Raw genomic sequence first — 10,422 nt, 5'->3', positions numbered from 1 at the left:
TGCTGAGATTGGCGTCAGGAGGGGCATCCGGTCGTAAAAATATGCCATATCATTTCATCTCACCTCATCCCCGACCCCGGATCAATTATCGGAACATACATACACACCGAATCAAACACCTAGATTCAAATCAAACACTGCACTTTGCACAGCCACAGTTGTTGTGACTATACTACCAACATAAAATGAAAATTTATTTGCGAATTAACGGCATCCTCTCGCTTCTATATGAGGTAGTTTTGGAGAATGGTGAGCTTTGAAGCCAACAATATAAAAGGGGAGTAATGTTAATTATGTTGTCATAATACAATAAATATAAAACATTTTGTCAGTGCCTTAACAAATGATTCATCAGGGCTTCTGTGGAATAAAAATTCTATAAGACCTTTTGTCTTTCAGTTCCGCTTAAATGACTACATAACACATCATGAACACAATTGAGAAAAATATTGGTTTATCAAACTATTCAGTAGTATAGGCTATAAGACAATCTCTAAAATTGATACAAGTTACATCAACATATTAGACATGTTTCAACTCTTTCGGGTCATCAACAGTACATTACAATAAGACAATACAATTATAAACAACTTGATTAAGATAAAAAGTCTCCTTTGTAGGTTTCTTTTTGGAGGTTTGGAGTTTTAGCGAGTTACGTCAATAATTGATTTTAACAAACTGTAAACAACTGTTAAAAGGGAAAATGTTCTCAGTTTATCATACTACTAATTCATCTAATGTCTTAATATCTCAACTATAGACACTGAACACTAGAATAATTCTATAAAGATGATTATTTTATCTTAGTCAACCATGAGAAAAAGTACACTTACAATCGCCTAATTTTGACTTACGCCCTTTATACCACCACACTCCCCCACAGCCTGATTTTTCTGTGCAGCTTAGGGAACTAGGCCCTCAGGTAAACAACACAATCATAGGGAAGAAAGAAATTATTAGAAACACACAAATGCGGGTATATCATGCCGTGTACCTGCCAACCCTCCTGTATGGTGCAGAGAGTTGGACAGTGCATAAAAAACTGGAGAGCCCTCTGGTTGCCGCTGAGATGAGATATTTGCGGAAAGTTGCCGGGAAAACTCGAAGAGACCATATTAGAAACACCACAGTAAGAGATGAGCTTCAGCAGGAGCCAATAATGGATGTCATTGAGAGGAGAGGATTGGGCTGGATTGGTCACCTAGAAAGAATGGAAGATGAAAGGAAAGCGAAGCAGGTGTGGCGAGCCAGACCAACAGGAAGAAGAATACGAGGGAGGCCACGCATTGAATGGGAGGAGTACATCTTGGGACCGATCAGGAAGCGAGGGAAAACCCTGGGTGAGGTTCAGAGAATGGCGCACGATAGAAGAAAGTTTAGTAAATGGCTGAAATGTCCCGACGCCTAACGGCACAAAGGGAAAGAAGAAGAAGGAGAAGAAGAAGAAGAAGAAGATTTTCAAATGATCTTTTTTAAACTTCCATTTCAAACATCCTTCAAATATTGTTTTGAAATTGAGGAAATAATTTTATAATACAGTGGAACATCATTTGTACCCTACTTCTACGATCTTCGCAGTTGTATGCTAAATGTTTTAGGCACCGAACTTTGTTTCTTAATATATAGCCCAATTAACTTATTTTTTCGGTTATACGTTTTCTCATTAATTCGTCACATTTACCTGGTCCCCATGAACGAAACATCAATTTACTTACTCATTTTTACGTTGAGCAGTACTGAGGATTTGACATTCACAGAGAGAAAATTGACAGCATCTAATCCCATATAATTCATTAAGCAGACTCTTTTGAGATAGCCTTTTTGACACCACCTGCTGTTAAAAGGGTTGCCGCCGACAGTGCGTCAGGCGAGGCGACAGTAAATGCCGACGCTGCGTGTACTTAGTGAATGCATTATCGCAGTGCACGTGTAAATAACAGACTAAAGTATGACTGTGTGGAAATAACAAAGAAGCAAAGAAAAAGAGTGATATTTTTAAACCAGTGTAAAGCACCAGTTCTCTGCCTGTATGCTAAAACTGTAAGAACAGTACTGTAATCGAAATACTGCAGTGTGTGTGTTTGTTTCATTTATTGGTTTCTTATTCAGTAGTTTAAGTAAGGTTCATCTGCACATTGAAAAAATTGCACACAAATTTCAGTTATTTCTTATTGTACACATAAAAGATTACCCATTTATGCCACTTCCAGCAGGTTTTTTTTCGTTGTCAATAGAATCTCTGTGCATGGAACTGCATTCCTCTGGCCAGTCTCGAAAATTTGAACATCTCATGATCGCATTTTTTCCGTGATTTCTCTCGGCGGGATCAACAAGCCGTTCAACATCTCGTTTAATTTTAAGAAATATTTTCGGACATGCTAAATTATATAATTATACCAAAGATCCCTACCGACGAGCTGGCTGCACGTTCGGGCCCTGTAGCTCTGAGCTTCGATTCAGGAGATGGTGGATTCGAACCCTAACATCTGCAACCTTGTAGATGGTTTTCCATGGTTTCCCATTTTCACATTATGCAAATGTTGGAGCTGTATCTTCATTAAGGCTACTGCCACTTCCTTTCCAATCCTACCAGGCCAGTTGGCGGTGCGGTTAGGGGCGCGCGGCTTTGAGTTTGAATACTGGAGATAGTGGGTTCGATTCCCACTATCGGCAGCCCTGAAGATGGTTTCCCGTGATTTCCCATTTTCACACCACGCAAATGCTGGGGCTGTACTTTAATTAAGGCCACGGCCGCTTCTTTCCAACTCCTAGACCTTTCCTCTCTCATCGTCGCCATAAGACCTATCTGTGTCGGTGCGACGTAAAGCCACTAGCAAAAAAATTCAGTCCTTGTCCTTTCCCACCCTTGTGTCGTAGAAAACCTCTCATGTGTTAGTGCGGCGTTAAACCATTAGAAAGAAATCCTTACGCTCTTATAACGTAAACATGTCCACCCCCGTAGCGTAATGGTTGGCACTATTAGCTGCCGCCTTCATCGCTCCGGGTTCGATTCCAAGTACAGCGAGATTTTTAGGAATGGCAGGATGGCTGGTATATGGCTAAAATGGCACATGCAACTCACCTCCACTGGGAGTGTAGGTCTACTTGAAAAGAGCTGCACCACGTAGAGGCGAGGACGAGTTAATTTTACTTCTTTTTTGCTGAAACATTAGCGAAAGCAGGAGAAATAATCCGGCGGAAGGTAATAATAATAATAATAATAATAATAATAATAATAATAATAATAATAATAATAATAATAATAATTTCTTATGGCCATTGCTGGCGTTGTCAGGCAAACACCCTCTGCTGAGGTTGGGAGGCGTCTGCCGTGTGTAGGAAATTGTGGATTAATGAGGGGCGGGGGGGAGGGATATAGCGTATTGTGTGGTGCCTGAGTTGTGCGAATGTTCAGGACTGCACAGACACTCAGTTGGCGTACGAAATTAATTAACCGTTTAAGATTAAAGATTCCCTCGACCCAGTCGAGAATCGAACCGGAGCTCTGGGGACCGAAAGCTATGACATTGACCTGAAGCTGGATCGGAGGAAGGTGACGGCGGCTGGAGGAATACAAACACAAAAACCGGACTCTTCGGCCTGAAACCGGACGTCTGGTCATACTAGAGCGATAGAGATAGTGTGAAGTCCTTCCGATTATTTATGTGACTGTATTATTCGCGAGTTTGTAATTAACTGGAGTTAGGTTTGCAGAGGAAACATCCGTGACCTCTAGTGAAAGATACATCCCTGCACTTACGGGAAGTTACCTTGGGATATAGTGGATAACCACTGCTAGTATGGCTAAAGGGGGAAATTTTACTCCTTTTCCTTTGATCTAAGAAGTAAGCATGTTTCTTTTTCATGTTAGTGCTATCAGTGTGAATTATGTTATTTAGTTTGCCTGTGTTTCTAGTATATTACTTCTTGAATATTTTGATTTTTCTCTCCTTACAAACTGTTCTGTTTTGTACCTGTAAAAATAATTTTAAACGTACAAACTTAATGATTTCTAGCATCCTTTGATGAAGACGTCTTGGTGGGGAGAGGAAGCATGCAATAAGTTGGAGTGGCACATTTTAAATCTGAACATAAGTAAGTGCCACGCTGTGTATTGCGGGTTGTCCACTCCTGCTCTGAAACCTGTCAAGTTCTCAATTGAATGAAGACTGTGCATCGGAATAAAAGCTGAATTGCCTGCTAGGGTATAACCTGGGCTAATTCTCGTCGTGTTAGGAGGAGGGTCCTTCTAATGAACACCCTCCCTTTCCTCAGGTCGAGAGGGGTAGGTGCCTTTTGTTCTTCTAAATGTCAGAAGCTTTGGGATCTCCTTCAGATGACTGTTTTAATGATCCATTGCCGTTCTCTCTCTTCATCTAATGCTTGTTTCATTGTTGCGTAAAATGAAGGTGGTGAGATTAAGAATGAAATGTTTTATGTTCTCTCGTCCATCTTCATCACTGTGTCACGAGATGGGGAGTAAGTCTTCACCTCAAAGGGGTGTACAACTGAAAGTGAGTGGTGAGTGTGTGTGTCTAGCAAGGGCCGGCTTTAAGCTGACCTATATGTAGGGAGGAAGGGCGTGGTCACTCGGCTTGCCGGCGGATCAATAGCGGCGCCTGCACGGAGCAGGTACCCCTGCCGCCCCGCCCAACACTTTAACACCCTAACACTCCTTACGTTACAGCCCCTGGCCCGATTCGATGGCCCGACCCGCTGAATCCACACACCTGTGTGTATGTGTGGGAGTATAGACATTCATATGGTCTCGCGCCATTACATGTCACGTACTCTCAGCTAAACCTTCGACTAATGATATGATACGGTAATAGCATACTTTTAATAATCTAATAACGTCCATCCGATTATTTAAATAATCGAATGAGTTTCAAATATCATTCAGTTCGATAATCGAATACTTCCAATAATCGAATAAATTTCATCCGATTAATTAAATAACCGATTAAATAATAGAATGGAAAAAATCACTATTCGTTTGCCCCATTGATTCGAATGGAGTTTCGGATGAATAATCTAAAAATAATCGAATAGAAAAAATATTCACTATTCTTTTACTTCATTCATTCGAATGGAGTTTCGAATGAATAATCGAAAAAATTATCGAATGGAAAAAATTCACTATTTGTTTGTTTTATTCATTCGAATGGACATTCGAAAAATAATCGAATAATCGAATAAAATGAAATAATCAAATAAACGATTATTTTGTATTCAATTAGCTCATCACTACCTTCAACCTTGTAACTGTGTTTACTGACCGGACTCTTCTGCTTCTAAACAGTTTGTTCACCCCTGTACTTTCACGCGTTTAACTTAATCATTCTGAGTTTGATGCACATTTTCTTGTGATGTCACACTCCAACTCGCAGTGACTCATACAATGGAGATGCTCCTTACGAGAGTTAATACTTGTGATAAGAAGTTAATCTTCCCAGAGAACGATACTTTCTGTTAGGCTGATAACATTATCTTTCGAACAACCCTGTCGTGTGTTAGAGTAAATAGATTAGATGACTGGAATTGAACAGTCAACCAGTTGACTGAGAGAATGAATGAGAAGTGAGAAATTATGTGCACGTGCTTATTTTATGCATTATTTAGTAAATCATATCAATATTTTAAATAACACATAAGCACTGGTCTGTGAAGCATTTCCTTTGTCCTGTACGTGCCGTCGACCTTTTTCACTTGACCATCCATATCTCTATTGACATGATTGTACCAGATAAGTAATCGTCGTTGCCGGAAAAAACCCTCCTATGCGATTATATTTTTGGAGATATACTGACCCGCAGCACATACATTATGAAGAGCGAGAATGCCTCGACAATATTCACACAATATTGTACCTTAGATGACGGAGCCTTACCGGCCAAAGTTCTAAGTTAAAATATTTCACATAGGAGGTTTTGCCTTGGCAGCGATGTAATATTACGTCCTTTAGTACCGAAATCAAACACTAAAATCTACTGAGCGAAGTCGCATAATCCTTACTTTAATTGTACTGGCAAAACGAATACGGTATTGAATACGTCCTCTTGAATTGTATATAGTACCTGCTGTATTAGTCCTCTTATCATTAGTGAATAGATTTCACTCAGCCCAGATCCACGTGTGCAATAATGATGCAGTCTTTAATGTACTGTATTTTACTGTGTGATCTGTAACAAGTTACTTACACTCATCGCCTTGTCTTAATATCACCTCTGACCTAGGTACAATAAAGGAGGGTGAGGTATTAATGACGCTAATGTTACAAACTCCAAAAATGCCTGCCAATGTGATGAACGGCACGGCGTTAAACTCTATCTTCTATGCCAGTTGGTAAATGTATTTTAATGACTGCCTGAGTGAGGAAAGAAATACAAAATCACCTTACCTATTTATCTACTTTTCCAGCGCACTTACAGAGATGGCATTACTTTTATAGTAGTTAATTAAGATGATGATCCTTCCACAAAGTTAGCAGTAAATATAGAAAAATGACATCATCGCTGACTTTCCATTATAGCAACAGCCATTCCAATCCCGATCTATGCTCCGTACGAAATCTAGAGTATTAGGTTTCCTATGGCAACTAATGATGCAATTCTTGGGGATTCGACCAGCGGTCAACCTGAAAACTCAACGTACACTAACTTACCTTCTTCCCGACTTGCTGACTCGAGTTCTATTCCTGGCCCTGGCATTACTTTATTAGTACAACAGTTGACAAACCGGAACGTGCTGATTTCTGCCTTGGGTAATAATAATTTTGTAAAGAAATGAGTTAAAACTCCACACTACGCCATTCTAGAAAAGGATTTCCGTGGTTGCTCCACTTCTGAATGCTGTGTTGATACCCGACTTCTAGGACACGACCCTTTTCCTTTCAATTCTAGCGCTAGTTAATGTGTTTCAAATACATCATTACGCCTACCACATCCATATATGTTATCCGATAAAACTTTTCACGCACAGTAAGAGCACGGGACTGATGATCGAAACTTCAAAGTTATTTACGTTAACATGCATGTACTATTTATATGTAAGTTTGTTGTAATATTCACGTAGCTTTAGAGGTTCATGATGCCCGCTGGGCTGTTATGTAGTGAGAGTTACATAACTTGCAGCGGTTCTTCAGTATACCGTAAGCATATGCTCCGTACGAGAGTGAATACTCGTTATAAGATTATCTTTCCAGAGAATGATAGTTCATGTTAGGATGAGAAAATTATCTCTCTTTAAAACAGTCCTGTCGTGGTTTTGAATAAGTCGAATAGATGACTGGTTTCAAGTGACTTAGCGTTTGAGCTAGAGTAAGTTTGCAGTCGAACGTATCACTGCATTAAACTCGTGTGTCCGTCACAAAGGGACATGTGACCTCGGTGTAAAATAATTTTAGAAAAGGTAATAATATGCTAGGTTAGCTCAGAGGGTAGAGCGCTGGCCTTCTGACTTCCAGTTGGTGGATTCGATCCCGGTTCAGTACAGTAATATTTAAAGGTGCTCAAATAGGCTTACGCCGGCCTCGCGTCGATTGTTTTACTGGTATGTAAAAGAAATTCTGCGGACAAAATTCGGGCACCTCAGCGTCCCCGAAAACTGTAAATGTCGTACGTAATATCAGTAATAATAATAATCCCACTCTCGGTGGCCCTTAAGATGGTTTTCCGTGGTTTCCCATTTTCAAATGCTTGGGCTGTACCTTAATTAAGGCCACAGCATCTTCTTTCCTACTCTTATCTCTTTCCTATTCCATCGTCGTCATAAGACCTGTCTGTGTCGGTGTGACGTAAAGCAAATCGTAAAATAATAATAATAATACTAATACTAATAATAATAATAATAATAATAATAATAATAATAATAATAATAATAATAATAATAATAATAATAATAATAATAATAATAATAATAATAATAATTGTACCGGACGGTACACCTCCACGCCGCTAATTCAAACATTGCGCCAGTTGAAACTCCTCTACTGGAGAAAGCCTGAACTTTAACAACCACATTAATTCTAAGGTTTCTCAGAAGATGTCTCTACTGTAAATTTTGAAGTGTTCTGAACTATGTCTGTTTCGATTTGTATTTGTTTGCTCTGTAGTAAGAAGTGTGAACATTCTCTTCTAGATGGCACTACTTAAGAACTACAATTGTGCACCCTAGTGCGAAGTGAAGGAAATTTTTTTGAAGAAATTTGGTATTCATAAGTTTGTTCTTTGTTAAATTTCTTTCAGTCATTGTTTGGGTTGGCAGTATAACCCTTCTCTTTCCGCCAGTTTTGAATTTGACCAATGAGTAATTTCTGTAATTAATTTTCCACCAATCCTAGATGTCTTCTTCAGTTTTGACTTGTAATCTTTAGCCGACCAATAAACATTTATGGGCGGGTTGTTATCATTCATGAAAGGCCTCGAATGTTCCACGAGGGTATGTAAACTGCTGATTTTTTGGTCTCGGGGCCACTTCAGTAACATCTCTCCTTGTGTGATTATGTAGCAGGGGGCCGGAAGCGCCTCTTTCTTCGGGAAGCAGTTCATCTATAAGGTAATGGCCATTTTATAACTGCATTTCTTGCTACCTCAGCAGTTTAACCCTCGGGGAAGGTTCCGAACCTTTCTAATGTAACCTATCTTTAAAATGTAATAGACATTTGGTAAATTTTGGCTTTTTAACTATAAATTGGGATAGAGAGTGCCTAACCCTCTCGAGCTCCCACTCATATTGTTCTGAGGTGACTACGTTTTCATTCCCATTTTTCCTCCCTTCGTAATGTAAATAAGTTTTCTTATCGTGTCACCTCCGTAGTATGGGATTAGCCCTTGCATAAGCGGCCTAGTGCCAAATAGGTTTTAAAAATGTATTAGGAGTGCAAGTTACGCCTCCATTCAACTCAGAATTTTGGGCCATGTAATTGACCTGTTTCTTTACTGAATAGGCCTCAGGAGGTTGGGTATTATTACCCCTGTTCTTGTGTGCCTAGAGGGCAGATTGAAGGTGGAGTTTGGTGTGGCCTTTGAATAGGCTTGAACTTTGAGAGCGGGTTTGCTCTTTCTTAAAAGTGGATTTTCTGTGTGCCTCGAGGAGGCTTTACTGGGTAATTGGGAGCAAGTGCTCCTTGGCATGATTGGGGTTTTCTGCCCCTTTGTTGAACCTTGTATATAGGTAAATTTGGGCTCATTGCTCAAGGATTGTGAGTCTGGGGCTCGAAGCCCAAATCCAGTAACAAACTGTAATTGTACTTTCGTAATTTGTTGATATGCTACTGGGTGCCTGTTGTACTTGTTATTTCTTGATCTTGAAAAGAAAATATAACCTTTATTAAATTTTATATTTAATTTCGTAATTGAGACTTATTCCACCCAGCACATTCTTTCACCTCTGCTGGTCCACCAAAATTCTGTAACAACAACAACAATAATAATAATAATAATAATAATAATAATAATAATAATAATAATAATAATAATACCCTTATATTAAGTGTTTCAAACATTATTAACACTAGTAAATTGAGGATACCTAGCTGGGGTTGTAATATCGTGCTCGGTTCATCTGGAATAGTGGATGGTTGCCCAGTTGTAGCCTTACTTCCTCTTAAAACAATAAACTCCACCACCGCCTGGAAGAATATGGGTACGATTCGCGGGGAGTCATCTGGGGCATACTTGATCCTGGAGTTTCCTAGCCTACACCAGAAATGAGTTTCTGATCGCTTCCGCGGGGTGAGCGGCAAAGGCGACCGGCCTTATAGCAGACCACTCTGTCGCAGTGTATCGTATTTACTGCCGAGGATACGGATAGTGAAAGCTTTTACCTTCTACTTTTCCAGCGCACTTACGGAGATGGCTTTACTTTTACAGTAGTTAATTAAGCTGATGATTCCTCTTCAAGGTTAGCAGTAAATCTAGGAAAATGACATCACCGCTGCCTTTCCATTATTGCGACAGCCATTCCAATCCCGATCTAGTATATGATGTTTTCGAAATGTAAAGTCCCGTATGGTTCGAATTCCTCTCAAAATTGTAGAGTTCGTTTTGAAATGCGATGCTGCATTAAAACATACTTAGTATGTTGGTTCTGCTGTATGTTATTTTGACGCTCAGTGCAGCAGTGTGCTGGTCTTCGGAGCCAAGTTGGAGGGTTCCATTCTCGTTCAATCTTGTGGTATTTGAAGGTGCTCAAATAAATCAGCCTCGTATGGGTAGAGTTACCAGCACGTAAAGGAACTCCTCCGGGAAAAGACCACTAACTCACTACAATCCTGACGGGCGTTGGCCTACCAAGCGACCGCTGCTCAGTCCGAAGGCCTGCATATTACGAGGTGTCGTGTGGTCAGCACGACGAATTATCTGTGCCGTTATTCTTGGCTTTCTAGACTTGGGCCGCTATCTCACCGTCAGATAGCTCCTC

Source organism: Anabrus simplex, chromosome 6 (assembly GCF_040414725.1).
Source record: "Anabrus simplex isolate iqAnaSimp1 chromosome 6, ASM4041472v1, whole genome shotgun sequence".
NCBI lineage: Eukaryota > Metazoa > Arthropoda > Insecta > Orthoptera > Tettigoniidae > Anabrus > Anabrus simplex.
Note: the sequence above shows the minus strand (reverse complement) of the source record.